At 35.9% G+C, this 14,423-nt stretch overlaps 1 long non-coding RNA gene across 1 annotated transcript in view; it reads left to right on the plus strand.

Moving 5' to 3' along the window:
• The window catches only part of LOC109372143 (uncharacterized), a 63,455-nt gene that overhangs the window by 7,717 nt on the left and 41,315 nt on the right, over positions 1 to 14,423 (plus strand). The window lies entirely within an intron of this gene.

Consider the following 14,423-nt stretch of genomic DNA (forward strand, 5'->3'; position numbering starts at 1 on the left):
TCAGAGCTCGGTGATTACCATATAAGGAGGGCGATAACTTAGGCTTAAAGCTCCTTGGAGATGTTGGGAACAAAATGTGAGGCTTTGCAGCCTCCATGTGTTTATGATGTCAGCAACAGTGAGTAGCACAAAGAACTTAGAGGAGAATCAGTGATTCATTCAGGAAGAAATAGCTTGCACCTGTGAGCAGGCTGAAGGCGCCACTTGGCATTATTGGGGTGCTGCATCAGCTAGAAGGCAGCCTCTGTCCCCGAACGAACTGACAGCTTGTAGATCTTAAGCAGAACTGGGCCTCTCTCACTGTTATGTTTTGCTTTTGGAGTGAAAGCAAACTTGTGACTCACATGGGAGCTGTGAGGAGGTATGTGCTTAGTAGCATTCAGTCTTGGCAGGAGGGCAGCCGCTGCAGACATGGGATGCAATCGAATAAGCACGTGTGTGCTTACAGTATGCCTCATGGCCAGGCCACTTTATCTCCAGTAATCCCAATCTATGTCCCAGAATCACATCATTTGGCCGTTGGTCAGACCCCATGTACTCTTGGCCTGGGGAATAATGAAACGTGATCTCAAGACAAGATAGGATCATGATCTGAAGAGGCACTGATGTATTTCTCTCCCCCAGCAGCTCAACATTAAATGTAACATGGCATCAGGAAAAAATACATTTAACATGCCACCAGTAGAGAAGTCCAAACATTGCCTTCCGTGCATGGAATCTGCCTCCATCACTTACGATTGCTGACAGGAACAAATTGATGTCAAAGATAAAAGAACAGCAGAAAACAAAGCTTCAATAAGAGGCCGCGGTAACCCAGACTCTATTTGCTGTCACTGGCAGTAGTCATTCGTCTTTGAGAGGGCACTGCATGCTATTATACATGTCATTCAAAACGCTGTTTATCAAAGCCCTTCAGGGTACAATAATGTTAAGAGAAAAAAGCCCTCTGTGTTTAAAGAGTGTGGTGATGAGGACTAGGACATGTCTACATCTCAGTATGGCCTCTGCAGCTCCTTTGAGCAAGTACAGTGAGGTGGGCCAAAGTCTCTGATCTAGGAAGGGTCAGGAGGGCAGGATTTGGGCAGGCTCCAGGCAGATCATGGCCGACTCCCTGTAGCCACTGATGATCAGAAAGCAGCTGGTGTTGGATCCAGTACTGGGAAAAGAAATCATTTGCTTTGGAAAGCCTGACTCTTGCTGCAGAATTATCCATATGGCATGTACTCTCTTAGGGCCGTGGTAGTTCTTTTCCAACTCCATCCTGTTTGCTCTGACTAAAGCTCTGGCTTGCACCACAGTGAGCCTTTTTCAAAGAATAAACTCTCCTTAAACTCAGTGTTCACACCAGGGACACATGTGTGAATTGGACAGGTCAAAGTCATGGCTGCATAGAATAGAGGGGGGAAAAAGTACAAGGTAGCCGGGGTTAGAAACAAAGAATGAAAATTCTGTTGTCTCTATATGAATATATTTAAGAGGTTCCAGTACAAGCATTTTTATTACCTTGATGTAATACAATTAAAGACAAAAAGAAAGAAAAACTTCCAAGTTTTATTTCCCAAAAGTTCACAAAAGGAAAAAATGTATTAGATTTTGGTTCTGTATTTTCAGAGAGAAAAAAGTTTTGTCTTCTTTTTTGGAAAGAAAAATCGCAATGACATTTATTTTATACTAAAGACCAGTAACCTGTGTTAAATTTTCAAGTTCAGCAATTTGATCTGTTCTGTGGCGAGTACAGACTTACAGAAAAGACAGAAATAGTCAAACACTGCCACCTGCTGTCCCTCTCTCCACATCTACCTTTAAAACACATTTTATTTGGCCTTTGTCACACAGGCCCAATGATCTAGAGCAGTGGATCCCAAATTTCAGCTGGTATCGGAACCACCTGGAGGGTTGTGAAAACACAGGTCACTGGGCTCCACCTGCAGGGCTTCTGATCCAACAGGTCCTCGGTGGGGCTGGATACTTTGCATTTCTAGCAAGTTCCAGGTTCTGCTGCCACTACTGGGGCAGCTATTGTTTGTTCTATTTTTAAATGTCAAGGACACCATTGATTGCTGGTCTAAAGGTTTCTTGACAAAAGAACTCAACTTCTATGGCTTACATTTTATTGTTTTTTTCTAACCTACTCTGTACCTCACATAGGAAGGATAAGCTGCGTGTGAAAGGCAAATCTGAAAGGAGTGTAATCGGATGTAGTCAACCGGGCATGCAGGTTGCTGTGCTTGGGGCTGAATGATTATAACAGAGGAGCATGGGAAGAATTGGACTACAGGAGATTGTTTACATAAAGAAATAGCTTGGCCTGGAATGTGAAGGACCTGCCCGTATGTAAGAAAACTGCTTTCAAAGGGAATGGATAGTGCTAGTCTTTGAAGGTCTGGGCAGAGTCCCAATTTTTGGGCCTTTCTTTCATATGCCACATGTTAATTTGTCTTCAGGATTCACTTACTCTGAAAAGCAGATGGCCAGAAGTGTGAAATTTTGGTGGTATTAAGTGCTATCATTTTTGTCATCACCAATGTTTTCAGTAAAACCGGAGACTTCATTGGTTAAATAACTCACTGAGCAAGGCTGTGCTTTTGAACCTTGGAAACGAATGAGAAGAGGAGAACTGTACTTCAACCACTTTTTTTTTATTGTGTTTAAAAAAAACACATAGCATTAAATTTATCATCTTATCATTCTTAAGGGTATGGTTTCATAATATTAAATATATTCACATTGTTGTGCAACAGACCTCTAGAACTTTTTCATTTAGTAAAACTGAAACTGTATCCATTAAACACAAATTCCACCTGCCCCATTTCTTTAGACCTTGGCATCTACCTTTCTACTTTCTAGTTCTATGATTTTGACTATTTCAGATACACTTCATATGAATAAAATCCTACAGTATTTGTCCTTATGCGACTGGCTTCTTTCACTTAGCATAATATCCGTGGGGTTCATCCATGTTGTAGCATGCAACAAGATTTCCTTTTTTAAAGCTGCATAATAGCCTATCGTATGTATATACTGCATTTTCTTTATTCATCTGGTGATGGAAAAATTGGTTGCATCTACCTCTTGGCTATTGTGAATAATTCTGCAGTGAACATGAATGTGCAAATATCTCTTCAAGGCTCTGCTTTGAATTTTTTTGGAAATATACCTAGAAGTAGGATGGCTGAATCACGGGGTAATTCTATTTTTGATTTTTTGAGGAAACTCCATACTGTTTTTCACAATGGCTGCACCATTTTGCATTCCCACTAACAACGCACAAGGGTTCTGATTTTGCCACATCCTCACTAACACTTTATACTGCCAGTAACGTTTGTTTTTTTGTTTGTTTGTTTATTTGATAGTAGCCATGCTAGTGGGTCTGCAGTGATATCTCCTTTTGCATTCCTCAAATAATATGTGATGGTGAGCATCTTTTTATATGCTCATTGGCCATTTGTACATCTTTGTAAAAATGTTGATTTGAGTGCTTTGCCCATTTTTAAATTGGATCATATGATTTTTGTTTTTGAGTTGTAGGTCTTTATATATTCTGGATATTAATCCTTATCAGACATAAGGTTTGCAAATATTTTTTCTAATTCCATAGTTGCCTTTCCACTTTCTTGCTTGTGTCTTTTGATGTAAAACATTTTTAAGTTTGATATAGTTCCATTTGTCCATGTTTACTTTTGTTGTCTTTGCTTTTGGTGTCATATTCAAGAACTCATTGCCAGATCCAATGTCATGAAGCTATTCCTCTATGTTTTCCTCTAGGAGTTTTATCACTTTGGGCCTTATGTTTAGGTCTTTTATCCATTTCAATTTAGTTTTTGTAGAAAATGCAAGAGCAGGATCCCATTTCATTCTTTTGCATGTGAATATTCAGCCTTCCCAGTCCCGTTTGTTGAAAAGACAGTCCTTTTCCTATTGAACGGTCCCAGCACTCTTGTCAAAAGTCATTTGACCATATATACAAGGGTTTATTTATGGTCTCTCTTTTCTATTCTCTACTCTACTCTACTCTACTCTACTCTACTCTACTCTACTCCCATCCTATCCTATCCTATTTTGTTTGTCTGTATGCCAGTACCACACTATTTTGAAATAGCTTTGTAATGTGTTTTGAAATTAAGAAGTGTTAAGTCCTCCAACTTTGTTCTTTTTCAAAATTGTTTTTGGGTATTCTGGGTCTCTTGAGATTTCATATGGATTTTAGGATGGACTTTTCCATTTCTGCAACAAATACCATTGGGATTTTGATGGGGACTGCATTAAATCTTGATAGGGACTGCACTGATCATTTTGGGGCAGTATTGACATCTTAACAAATTTGTCTTCCAATGCATGACTATGAGATGTCTTTCCACTCATCTGTGTCTTTTAAAATTTATTTCAGCAATTTTGTATAGCTTTCAGTGTAATCTTTTATTTCTTTGGTGAAAATTCAACTTTGCTGAATTTTTCTATTAGTTTGTAACAGGTTTCTTATTTGGTGGAATCTTTAAGGTTTCAATTGAGATGATGATGTAGTTTTTGTACTTCATAGTATCAATATGGTATATTACATTGATTTTCACTATGTTGAAAATTCTTGCATTCCATGGCATCAATTACTTTTTTAAATGAAATGATTCTGGTTTTTTTTTTCCTTTCCTTTCAAAATGACCTGACAAGATGTTATCATTGGGGAAACTGAGTAAAGGATAATGGCATATTTCTGTATTTTTCCTAACAGTTGCATGTGAATATATAATTATCTCAAAATAGAAACTATTTTTAAATGACCCGAAGTATGTAATATCGCATCAAAACACAGTTAGTGCATTCCTATTATGTCTGTGGGGTGTGGGGTGGGGGGAATGCCATCCTTCTAAATCAACAAAACTATAATTACTTTCTAAGAATTTAATTAATTGTGCTAAGACATTAGTGCCTTCCACTTGCAAGTGTAAGCAACTCTTACTTCCCCTAGTTCTTGTTCTCTTTCATTTTTCCTTTCACTTTTCCTCTCACCCTCTTATTTATTCATTTCTTCCTCTTTCATACATTTTTTTTCACACAGTCTCATGCTACTTTTTTGAGAAATAGAAAACAAAATTTTAGGGTTTTAATTTTGCTCTGATTATTGCAGGAATTTTTTATGTATGGTAATAAGTTAACTAATATAGAATCTCATGTGACTTTGGGACAAATCCAAGTCATTATTGCATTTTTAGTTTTAAGTAGAATGTATTCTACCACACTATATGTAAAATTTGAAATCTTTACTTAATTATACATAGATTTAGTCTAAGACAGAAGAAAACTGTTGCAAATGATCCAAAGCCTTGGACAGAGGGAAGAGGGACGTTTCTAAGAAACAAAACGTCATACACACTTTAGTAATAGAGGCAGATTTTTTATGTTTTATACTGTTATTATGGATTTTTATAATCAGAAGCACACTGTTATCCCTCCAGGGTGTTATCCCAGGTGTTAACCCACCTGGGAAGAAGTATGGTCTAATGGGAAGACCATTGAGATCAGATAGAAATAGGCTCAAATTTTAGTGCCATTATTTATCATTGAGAAACTTTTCTTTTTCTTTTCTTTCCTTTTTTTTTGAGAATAATTTTCTCACTTATGAAATGGGGATATTAAAATGATGTGTAGCATATATTAGGCAGTCTAGGCATCCCCAGGAAATTCATCTCTGTGGTAAATTTTGAAAATGGCCACAATTTCTTTTCTACCCTAGATCCATAGTAGTTTTGAAGTTCCTCCAATCAAAAGTTTTTCTCCAGCCCTTTTGTTTTGACTAATCCTGTATTTGCTTTGACCAATGGGTCAGTTGCAAATATAACACAGGCAGAAAGAGGAAAAGTACTTATTCATTGGGGCCTGCTAGTTTGATACTCTTGGAACAAAGCTGCCAGGTGAATAAGCAAGCCCAAGCTAGCTTGGTGGAGAATGAGAGTTCACATGGAGAGAGTTTCCAGGTACACCAGCCAAACCTGGCTCAGACCAGAGAGATAGCTCAGCTGAGACCAGCACAAATTACCAACCTGCAGATTTGTGAGATAGTAAATGGTTGTTGTTTAATGCCATTAAGCTTTAGGATGGCTTGTTAACTCTGCAAGAACTAACTTACACAATATCCAACTAGGAAGGGTAAGCTGCTAAAACTGCCTGTGGCAAAGCAATTTGTAGCTAAAAACTTCAGACTTTATGAGAAAAAAAGGAATATTTGGTATCTTAAGGGAACTGTGATAAATCTTATAAATATATTTAGTCTTTAAAACAAAACTAAAAGTCTCTCCCATCAAATTACATTTTATGTGTACTGAAATACTATAAAAAGGGTCCAGGACTCACACAGTCTGAGGAGGGGTTACAAAATTGTTACAAATGTCTATGATCATCAAGCACTGTCTGTAGCCTGAAAAAGCTCTCGTCCATACGCACTGTCTTTTCAAAATATATGTAGATGATGTGGAGAATAGTAAAATAGGATCCCATTTAAGAGTGTTACCAAGTCCATGTAGGTGATTTGTCATTATGTTCTTAATCAAGGGGTATCATGTGGGAATTCAACTACATTGTTGGACATTGAATGTTGCATCCTCAAGAAACCAACAGTAAAAACATGTTTTGATACAGTCTAGGAAATAGATAATGGATTGAATGAATATCATAGGACCCAAAAACATTTTTAAGGTTGTTAAAAGTGATAATGGCATTGTGGTTACATTTAAAAAATAAAAAAGATTCTTTTTTTGAGATATACACAATAACATGATGTGGATTCACTTTAAAATATTTCAGCAAAGGAAACAAAGAAAAAGGATAAGCAAGCAAAACATAGCAAACTATTAATAAGTGTTGAACCTAGGTGATGTTTTTATAGAGGTTCCATTGTACTATTCACTCAATTTTTGTGAATGTTTGTAATTTTTCATTGATTTTTTTTAAAAAAGTTTTATTGAGTCACTATGCTAAAATCTTGGTAACTATGGAATTAGGTAAATTTTAAAAATAGAGTAAATATTTTTTTTAAGAAAAAGAACGTGAGAAAAACATTTAATTTTGTACTTCTTAAAAGCATTATCTCAGGATGTTTTCTCATTTGTTGGTGATTCCTGTAGTAATAACAAGGTGTAAGTCCCATAACCAAGTAGCCAGGTTACCAAGAACGTATATGGTACTGCTATAGTTTGTGTAGAGTCAATTTCCAGGCACAGAATCAAGCATTTCAAAATAGCAATAAAAGGAGCACTCTTGGGTGGTTTCTCATGTACACTCCAAAGATCATGAATGATAAAAACCATCACTGTGGAAGAGCTTAATTGGGAATCTATTTTATTCCTCAGGTAAAATAGTAGTCTCAGAAACTCAGGATTACACATTTTTCAAGAAGGAAAGCAACTAGAATTTATAATAGATCATCAATATGCAAATGGCTTATAATTTTTGGAAGTATAGCATTACCCGTTTAAAAACCTGGCATTGATTCTTTTCAAACAATCATAGCCATAGAAGGAGCAGGGTCAATAGGTTTACCAAAATCAGAGGCCATCACTCAGACAGGCAATTAAAACATGCTTAATCAATTCTCCTGGAGGAAAAAAGGAAAAAGAAAACAACTACAGGTTCTTTCTTTTTAATTCTAGTTTTACTAGATTACAATTGTTGCTTGTGCCCAATCAGAAAGATGTCCCAAGGATAACAAACCTCACGGTATGTATGATTTTTAAAAAATAAAGATGAGAAAAATTGGTCTTCTAAAAAGTCACCAGGTGGGATCTGCTATTCTCTGTTTCACTCACCTCATTACTAACTTAGGTACCCAGCCATCAGAAATTAGTCATCGTTCCCAATGCTGACCACCAAACCCGGACCCTCCTCGAAAAATGTGTCACACTTGAGATTTAAGGAAAAAATGAATTCATAGCATGATTTAAATTTTATGAGATGCCAGGGTGCTTCTTTTGAATTCCATTTTACATACTAAAATAAACAATATGAAACATTTTATTATGCTTATTTGTTTTTTATTTCTTTTTTTGTTTGTTTAAACTCCTGACAGCCCATATCAAACAGAAACTTAAAAGCCCAACATATGGTTATCCAAATATAAATGGTTGACCTGGTCTAACTATTTATTGGAATGTACCTGTGTCATTCATTAATTCATTTCCTCAACAAAATGTTTATGTCACCTTTTCTTTTAAACAAAAACACCTTGTGTTAGGTGCTAAGAATACAAAAATGAATGAGTCACCTTTGCTTGTAAGGGGATCTAACCCAAACGGGAGCAGCTGATGGGAAAACAATTTAACAACACCACAACAGCTAAGTGCTACAGTAGAAATATGAAAAAAAGCTATGGTTTCAGAGAACATAATGAGAATGCATTACAGCCCACTTCATCTTGAATTTGTAAAATAATAATTTCAGGTTTCTGGGATTGTACAGGTACTGCTTATCAACCTCTATGATACAAAGAGGGGAAAAACATGTAGGTGGAAAAGGAAGCAAACCAATTTTCAAAAGACTTTATTCCCTTATTCAACCCAAAGTTTGGGGGATCTTCTGGCTTTGAACCAACTTGCACTGGGGACAGGGTTTTTGTTTGCAACATGTCAGTTATTTATACTGTGGCATAAGCCAGAGGATTCCAAACAAGACAAAACAAAACAAACAAACAAAACCATAAAACATGAGGGATGTGGAATTCAGGCCCACAAATCCTGCTATACTTCCACAGGCATTTCTCAGGCAGTTACTCTTTCAGTTCCTGAGCTACTTTGTTTCACAGCTCCGTCCCCTTTTGTTTTTCTCTATTTGGACTTTATAACTCCGTCCTAGACTCTTTCCTTTAATGCTAGCTAAACCTCCGTAGGGCACTGCCTCTGGTAATTACCTCTAGAATCACAGTTCCAACTACTCCCTAAGATCAAGGCCAGGCCTGGGGCTGCTGCTGGTCAAACTCCCCTGGCCTCCTGGCCCTTGGGCAGGGGAAGGGGGGTTACTGCCATATGGCAGCGTCATCACCTTCTCTGTCTAGACCAAGCTTTAGATAGAATTATAATTCACACAGAGTTTACCTTTAGCCTTACTATACCTTTTTCATATTTCTCCCTACATTTTGCATATTCTCATTCCTATTGCAGCCGTCCAGGGTTGTCATGCTTCTTTGCTCTTTGCTACACACACTTAATCATTCTCCCACCCAGAGTGCCCAATGTTCCAGACTTTTCCAACCTCTTTTTCCAATTTTTCATCCCCATATAAATGAATGCTTCAACCTTCCAGATTTCAGTTTCTGCCAATTCAATTACCCATCCTAATCTATGAGCATAAGAGAAGTCTCAAGCACATTTGAGACAAATTTAGGAGTCCCAGAAATTCTGGAGAAGAATTTGAGGATGGCTGGAATTCCCAAAGAGCAGGTGGACGCTGATCTATGTTCACCTGCAAGTTGGTGAAAAATGGGTTTCACTAAATAATCAGCAACACCTAGAGAGTCAGAAAAGATTCAAAAGCGAGAAAATTTAAACTATCCCCTTCATCTTTCTTTTATCAATTAACACAGTACCTGACAGTTAGTAGGAACTTAAGAAGTATTTATTCACTGATGAATAAGTATTTGTTACTGCTCTCGGAGGCCAAGGGATACAGGGTCAAAGCTTCCAGAAGCAAAAAAAAATGGCTAAAGGCTGAGGAAAAACAGCAGTCCATAAACTAAACTAAACTAAACTAAACTAAACTAAACTAAACTAAACTAAAGAGCCAGATGAGAATAAAGAGGTTCCTTCAGTGGATTCACAATAATGCCTCACTAGGTGCTTCCCTAGAAGTACCCCAATTATTGTTGAAATGTATTCAGTTTAAGGAGAAAGAAAACTCCATCAACCCTTTGCTTTCCTCCTTCCCTTCAATAACACTCATCTTCTTACTGGCAATACTACGAAGGAACACCAGAGGGCGTTCCATTTTAACTGTTCTGAATCCCTTTAAAATCCAATCCCTAGTCAGAGTACCAAATCGCAATGGACTGGACAAATTCACCAAAGAACGAGTCCACAAAATAAAGTTAGAAGTAGCATGCCTTGTAGAGAAGCTTTTGGTGTGATGTATTATCCTTCAGTATTAACATTTTACTTTACATGGAATTTGTGCAAACTGAATAAATGCTGAGTATTCTAAATCTAAAAGGGAGTCAGCACAAATCACCAAATCCTGAAGTCTAAGTGTATAAAGCTTTAGAAAACTGCAGTTTGATTTGTAATGTGGCAGCATCCCTTCCGGGAATAGGTGTCTTTTCTGCAACTACCTACTATGTAAGTGTCGGGGAAAGAATTCCAGGAAGCACGTATGTTGCTATAGATGAACAAGAATACATAGACATGTGTGTGCTTATATATATGTATATATATATATATATATATATATATGTGTGTGTATGCATGTGTAGATTTGTACACATTATAAGCCCTGCAAAAAACTATGACCATTCTCTCAAATATTAAAGTTACATATATTATTTCATCATTGATTTGTAGCAGTTTTACTGGGAAGAAGGAATGAGGGCTGTGGTGACCAAAAGCTTAGCTGCACCTCCAGGGTGCGTCACACATGGGATGGGGGGCAGCATCCACCCTGAGGAAAGTGTTTCAAGCCACCTTCCATCCAGTGGTCATTTCAGCTCTGCCTCCAGCGAAACCTGGCCATGTCGCCCTAACTCTAGCACACCTGATTTAATTATGCTTCACATAAAGAAATCTTTGTCCAAAAGTACCAGAAATTAGGCACTTAAAAGCGAACTTCCAATTAGCTCATGAAAGTATATTTTTCCCTTGATATCTCAGCAATGATAAAAAAAAAAACTGACTGGGATAGCAAAGCATTAGTTTTTTTCTTTTTTTTTCCAACTGGAGGCCTCTTGCTACCTCCCCACAGTGGGGTATGGTGTCCTTAAAACCTCTCTGAAAAATAAGCTAACACTGTTGTCTTCTTTCCCAGACTCCAAAGTACTATTTTCTTAGAAGCTAAATTTAATCTTCAGAAATTATTCTGTGACTTATATAGTAACAATAAAGGGGAGATGCAAAATACAATTGACTTAAAATACACAAGTAGTGAAGGGATTTTAACCTGTAAATAAAATCCTCTCAAACCTAAAAACATTTTAAGTAATTTTAAAACATTTAAAAATTCAGAAAATAATTTATAGAATTCAAATAGTCAATGATTAGTAGTTATTACTAGTATTAGCAAAATCATTGGCGATTCAGCTAAATTAAATCTATAACAATCTGGGATTTGACAATAGTATACTCATAATTTCTACAGGTGCCAAGGCACAAATATTATACCTGGGAAGTCTTACATCAGTGTATAAGATGAATTAATCAAAATGACTGTTTCAAAAATTAGCTGCATTTGCGGTTTCTTGGTAGAGACCATATTTTAATGTATCAGAAGGTTAGAGATTTTATAGTTGCATCATTTCTATTCTAGTACATATCTCTTCCTTATCATCCAATTTCCCTGAACCTCATTTTCTAAATCTGAACCAATAATTAGAAAAAGAGAAAATATTATTAAATAACAAACATGAAAATGTATTCAACTTCATTACCAAAGAGATACACTTTACAGCATATTATATAAAAAATAAAAGTAATGAAATATTTTTAAATCAATGAAATATCAACTTTTAATGAGGATATGACAAAACTAGTATATTCACATATTTCTTGTTTTACTAAATGTTTCAGCAGTTATTTTGAAAAACAATTTTGCAATACAGTTCAAAAAACAAGATTCTATTCATTCAGAGTCAAAAAATAATTGCTGAGTTTCTCCAATATCTGATATACAGGCTGGTTGGAAATACAATGGTTAGCTTAAAATGACAACCTGGCCATGTCTTCGTTATTTGCAATCTGGCATTATTTTAAGTTAAAAGGAAACAGCTGTATGCACATGTATATTCTCTGAACATAATTTAAATTCCCGATTGGAAAGGCAATGATTAAATTTTAGTTTATCAATATTCTATAAAACTATATAACCATTAAAATGAGAATTATCAATAAAACAATTAGGAAAATGTTTCTGACATAATATTTGCTAAATAAAAAGGTAGGACTTGATAATATGCTATGCATGTAAATAAACCAAATATGTATGGATAAAATCTAGAAGGGAATGTCTGAATAAAAGAATTAGATGACTTCAATATTTTATATTGTGTTTCCCATTATTTTTGTTACAATGGTTTTATAGAATCATTTGAAAGCATTAATAACTGAGAAAAATAGCATTTTTCCCCATAATTGACATTATAGAACTTGCCATGGCTTTCTCACATGATGATTCTAAAAATCTCATGTTTCTCAAACAATGTTTCATAAGAATTCTGTGTACATTTTCAAAAATTGAATTTTGATTATTTCCAGAAGTGATTTTATCTATGATATCATTTTTTTGCTACTTATGATAATTTAATCACACTTTATATCTCATATTTTTCTATTACACCTCTACTTAATATTATTAATATTCTGGGTTCAAGTGAGTATGGAAGTGCCAAGCTAATAGATGTAGAAGTACTTTGAAACCTGTAAAATGCTTTGTAAGGACAAGATTTTATTACTACAGTGAATGGTTTTTTGAATCATGTGGTTTTTTTCTTTGTTTATACTGAGAGGATTGGTTTAGAAAGACTTGTAACTTGGAAAAATCTTTCTTCTGTTCCTTCTCTTTATGAGTAAGAAAGACTGACTTCCCCAAAGAAATGTGAAGACATAGTTGGTTTATTGTGATTGAAACAGATTTAGGGAATAACTGATAAAGCAAGCTCTTACATCATGAGAACTGTAAGCAGTAGGAAATCGTGCACCATCACCTGAACCTAGACACATAGGAAAAGCTGTTTTGATACAATTCTTTGGCAAAAACAGAACATCTGAAATTAGAAACAAGATGTGTGCAAGGTGTAGGGTACGTTGGGCTGGGCCTATCTTTATCGTCTGAGAAAGGGGAATAAAGGTTTCAGTTCAAGGGATGATAAAAGTTTTGCTTTCTATGTTTTGTTTGTTTTGCTACTTATTTTCCCCAGTGAGAACAGCAATAACAAATTTAGACTGCAATTTACTAAAGGAAGTGGGGAGATGTGAGTTTGTGTCCCACTGGCAGCTGAGCTCCTGGGAAGCGGAACTCCAGGGCAGTGCTGACAAGGAGAGGTGAGCAGGCTGAGACACGCACCTGGAGAAGGAAAAAAGAGAACCAGGAACCGCAGGAGGCAATTTGATCCCCTCTTTCCAATCATAGTTTTTATGTCTTGTCCTTGGCTGGTTGAAACAGCTGGTTCCACCGTGTAATGTGGAATAGAAGTAGGCAACTTCGTCTTTTACTTAAAATGTGAATTTTAAGTGAACACTTCAAAATTTTTCCAAGATGTGTGATGTTTACTGTGGTTTTTTTGTGTGTGTGTTCTATTATATTAAGGAAGTTGTTTGTCACTCCTTTGCTAAGGGTTTTGATAATGAGTAAAGGTTGGTTATATCAAGAGCTTTTCCTGCATCTGAGATAATTGTATATTTATCTTTTTAATTTGTTAATATGTAAATTATTTTCCTTTTCTCCTGAAATATATTGTGTAATATTTCAAACATACAAACAAATATAACAGTACGTGTGGCCACCACCAACCATAAGAATGAAAATTTAGTGTTTTGATTGAAGCCCCCTCTATATGTCTACTTGATCAAATTTTCCTTTCTTAAAGATAGCTGCTACCCTCATTTGAGGTTTGTCATTTTCAACTTTCTCTCTCTCTCTCTCTCTCTCTCTCTCTCACAGACACACACACACACACACACACATACACACACACACACACACACACACACACACACTCCCTAAGCAATATAGCAATATATACTACAGTTTTTGTATGTTTTTATGCTTTATAGTAGTATCATGCTGTATGGATTACTCTGCAACTTAGTAGTTTTACTCAACATTATAATTGTAAAGTTCACTCATTCATTTTCACTGCTATATAGTAAGCCATTAAGTGGATATATCACAATTTTTATTCGTTCTCATGTTGTTCAACATTAGGTGCTTCCTGTATTCCTTTAACATAAACATTGCTGTTTTGAACAATTTTGTATATTTTCTTCACATGCATGACTCAGAGATTTTTTTAGGGTTACAGGTACACGTGGAATTTCTGAGTCCTAAGGTATACGAGTATGTATTTTACCAAATCTCACCAAGATGCTTTAAATAAGTCATACTTCAACCAGAAGGGTACAGTTTTAATAATCTACATATTCCATGACAAGTATGTTAACCAAAGAAAGGTTCGGGCTATAAAAAAAAAACCAAAAAGTATTTATTTGAACAAAAGGATTGCAATCTGAGAGACACACATT

Source organism: Hipposideros armiger, unplaced genomic scaffold (assembly GCF_001890085.2).
Source record: "Hipposideros armiger isolate ML-2016 unplaced genomic scaffold, ASM189008v1 scaffold_614, whole genome shotgun sequence".
In the NCBI taxonomy this organism is placed as follows: Eukaryota; Metazoa; Chordata; class Mammalia; order Chiroptera; family Hipposideridae; genus Hipposideros; species Hipposideros armiger.